The sequence below is a fragment of the Mastomys coucha genome, unplaced genomic scaffold (assembly GCF_008632895.1).
Source record: "Mastomys coucha isolate ucsf_1 unplaced genomic scaffold, UCSF_Mcou_1 pScaffold21, whole genome shotgun sequence".
NCBI classification, from domain to species: domain Eukaryota; kingdom Metazoa; phylum Chordata; class Mammalia; order Rodentia; family Muridae; genus Mastomys; species Mastomys coucha.
The window spans coordinates 78,495,084-78,499,402 of NW_022196904.1; positions in this window are offsets into that span (position 1 = coordinate 78,495,084).

Here is a 4,319-nt window from a genome sequence, read left to right on the forward strand (position 1 = left end):
TAATGTAATTGGACAGAGAACATGCTGTAGCAGCTCTCTTGTGAGTTGTCTCATGCTGGTCTACCCTGGTGAGCCCAGAAAATTGGACCCTTCTGTGACAAAAGGTCTCGCTCGTGTATGTTGCTTTGACATCTTCTTTGCATTTGGACTTTCCTCAGTTGGGAGCTCTAGTCTTCTGCTAACAGAGAATTGAGAGTGACAGACAGAGAGTCCCTCAGCTGAGTCCTTCAGCTAAGACCACTGGAGTCTATGCCCAGTGGATTTTTGTTTTCTGGAGAACATAGACTGTTGCCTATTGGTCTTGCTTGGGTCTGTCACTAAAATTCTGGGATAACAAAAAAATTCCACTCAATATCCTATCATACACTGTACATAACAGTAAGCAAGATTTCTAAAATGTAAATGTATCATTCAACTCTGATAGCTTTCCTATTAATTATCATTTATTATAGATCACTTCTCATTCTGTCCAATACCTTTTAATCTTCTTGGATTGTTAATGATTAGGTTTTAAAGCATCCAATTTAGAAGCTATTCATTCTTACAAACCTCTCTATGGCAGTGCCAGGACTCAGTGTCTGGATTCTTTGTCAATCTAATCTCTTGCTTTCTACTTAAAATAAGAGAATATCTATCTGTACTGTGAATTATCTTTTAAAGATTAAGAGAGAAAATAAAATAAGCCTGCTGTGCATGGTTATTCTGATTTATTCACAAGAAACACTTCTTCCCACAGGAGGGGCTGCTCCCGTTTCACCAGGTACCTTGTTAGTGATGACCTTGCTGAGTGACCCTCTGGCATCTAGAAAATTTCCCAGAGAGCAAAGGTTCTATTGTTGGCACCATCATTGATTTCACTATAAAGCCTAGATTATTCCTACGACTGCTCCCAACTTTAGAATTACATAATTTCATGTCTTCTATAATTACTGGAGTTGTAAACAGTTTCCAACAACTCTTCAAATCTTCTGGCTCACAAGAAAACTCTAATCCTCTTCTCTGTTACTAAATCTTATTAAAGCAAGTACTTTTAAAGCTATGTGGATAAATCATGGTTCGGGGTGATGGATTACACAGTGCCCCCATATACTCTAGTCCCACAAGAGTTTAGATATGATAAGGGGTGGTTGGACATTTCTTAGGATGCCTAGATTTATCATTGACTTTTACATGGGACAGTGAAGCCTCATGAAGAAAAACCTGCACATAACTACAGTTGGCTGATTTTATGTCTATTTGATTTGGTGAGGCTACAAGGCCTAAAAGCATGCCTCTAATCCAGGAAATTATTGTAAATAAAAACACTTGCAGGACAGGCTTGAACTCCAAGCAAGTACTGGAGTAATGAGAGGTTCAAAGTGTGGTGTAAGCTCACTTTGTGTAACTACTTTGTGTGCGCTGAAGAGAAGAGAGGTACAGCAACTGAACCCTTAGAGATGCACAGCATTCTTCCAAGACCTGCCTTCTTCTTGGAGCTGGTAAGTCTGCACCAATCACTGAAAGAAGACTACTAGGCCTCCACCCTACCTTCCTCTGCCCCATCAAGAGAAAACCCCCAGAAACTCAGAAAAGCAACCACAGCTAAGAAAGCAGCCTGCCTCAAGACATAACTCAGAAGTTGTGGTGGTCAGTGACTCAAGATGAATAGAAACAGAGTTTAAGCAATTGTTGGTTAACACACGTGCACACAGAGAGACACACAACCTTGCATCAGGAAATCACCAAAGCAACCAGAGGTGTGGCTCAAATCTGAGCCTGCTAAGTAGACTATAAACTTTCTTCTCTGCCAGATGGACTCCTAGATACACACAAAGTTAGGGGTTGCTGAGGTCCTTGTATTTGAAGTTGCTGCAACAGAGGTGGATCTAGAAAAGTAAATGCTGTGTGGAAGAATAAGCTTATTTGCCACATGAGGTAATAGGGACCCATGAGGTGATAGAGCTCCCACTTTAATAGAAGATAACATAATATCTAACAGTATGTTTGTGTTTTGTCATCACTTAAAACAACACAATTCTCTGAGTTTTCATTCAGCCTCTGCCGGGAGCATTACCTGGTCTAGAAATACACAAATATCTCAACTAAGCTTTGGAAATTTGAGCCCCCAAAAAGTCAGTTAAGTCCAATTTAGCCAATGTTTATTTAGTATTACATGCTCAGAATTGTTTTGTAGGAATACAGATGCAGTGTGGAAATAATACTTAACATTTAGCAAGGTTTACTATGCACACTTACTTAATCCTCACAGTCAGTGTACGAGCTAATTACTATTATGATTGTGCTTACTTTATAGACAACATGGGCTTTTAGAAGGATTAAGCAAACTCCTCAGGATCACACAGCAGTGATCCTGCCAGAATCAGGATTCAACCCCACATGTTCTGACTCTAAAGAGAAAGCTGAGTTACTGTACAAAGAATATTGGGTAAACATCTAAGATGATAACCTAAAATGGCAACTTTTGATAGCATGCTTTTATTGTGCAGACGAAAGTGTTGTATCAAGTTCCCATTATGCTTATATATTACAATCTGCTTTGAAATAGCTGTGTGGAACCTGTTAAAAAAATAAAAACAAAGACAAATAAAATCTACATCTACTTATGTGACCGGAAAGCTAAACAATACCTCTTTAGTCCACAACATTTCTATAGAACTAGTTGCCTCTACTCTCACCTTTATAAGCCACTCTTTCTGATTTGAGGCCAATCTCAAAGCTAAGGAAAATGAAATCCACCTGTTCTTAGAAGAGCCAAATACTCCTGATAAGAAGCCTGTGGTTTGGCAATTGGTATCGTTGGAGGGAGAAACTGGCTTCTTAGTCAAAACTCCACAGCAGGTCTCACAGCCCCGTGAGTGCGGCTCTGTGTGCAAAAACACCCTTCACAAGCTAAATTCAAGGGCTGTGAATCCACAAAAGGAACAAATTCCATCTCTTTGGGGGAAGGCTTGGTGGATCAGGTAAAGGGATTTGAAGCTGACTACCAGCTGAGAAGAGGGTCGAGTGGCTAAACCTTGTAAGGAGGAAATACAAAAACTAATTGAGGTGATTAAAAAAAAAAAAAGAGCCTAAGAGCTCAGGTTCTCTAGAAACAATCGGCTGTCTTAATCTCACCAGTTACATAGAGAGAACACATGCTTTTAAAAACACTTAAAACGGAAATAACCCAAAACCTCTCCAGTGGAAACTCCCCATGGAAATGAGTTTTGTCCCGCTAAGAAAAGACTGTCAGCAGGGGAAACCTCTTCTTTGCCCCTCCTTTGTGGAAGTGTATGGGGACTATTGCAAAGTCAACTGGGAAACAGGAGATATGCTCATTACAGCTTAACAAGTTCCAAGACTGAAGGAGCCAGGGAAGCAGCTAGTGGCCAGGGTCAGCTAGTCCAGGGGATGCTGAATGGGCCAGATGGGCCAATCACATCGTAGACAAAGAGCAGTCCGCTTACCCTACTGGGTTGGTGTTGCGACCTCCAAACAAACAGGGGCATGGATTTGTTCCCCTTCTCAGCTGCGTGGCTCAGCAGCTGCTGCTGTGGGTTTCTGTTTCCTGCCTTTCCCCAACAGTTGCCTTTTTGTCTAACTTTTGTATGAGGGAAGAGGAGGTGGAGGGCCCTGAACATAATGGGAAAATGGCAATGGCTGTCAGAGGGAGTACTTGAATAGAGTATTTCAAGAGGTGCAGAAAATAGATTGCCACCCCCACCTCCCTTAAACAACCTCAGGGAAATCCACACACCCCGAAAGCCCTGGTTACTGTTTTTTTGTTTTTGTTTTTGTCTTTGTTTTTGTTTTTTTCTTTCAGAACAAAGACACCATGTCTTTTCGGAACTCATATTGCAGAGTGGAAGTAGAACCGTGTATGAAATGCCCTATGAAAAGTTTGAGCTTAAACGAGCCATGAAAAGAAAGACTGTCCCACAGGCAGGGCTTGGACTCCAAGCAGGCCTGCTGAGATCTAACCGCAGACCTAAATGAGAATGGAGCTGGGAGCCTGGGGAGAAAGGCCTTGTATTTTGTTCTTCTAGCGGGGAGCCATTATACTTTCGATAACAACTACTTAAGAGCTCCTAGGGACTCAACCACCAACCAAGGACTATACATGGGTGGGACTGATTGTACTGGAAGCATGTGTATAGTAGAGGATTGCAAAGTTGATCATTAATGGGAAGAGAGACCCTTGGCCCTATGAAGGTTCTGTGCCCCAATGTAGGGGAATGCCAGGACCAATAAGTGGGAGAGGGTAGGATGACAAGCAGGAGGAGGGAGGAGGCAACAGGGGTTTGTTCTTGTTGTTTTTTGAGGTTTTTTTTTTTTTTTTT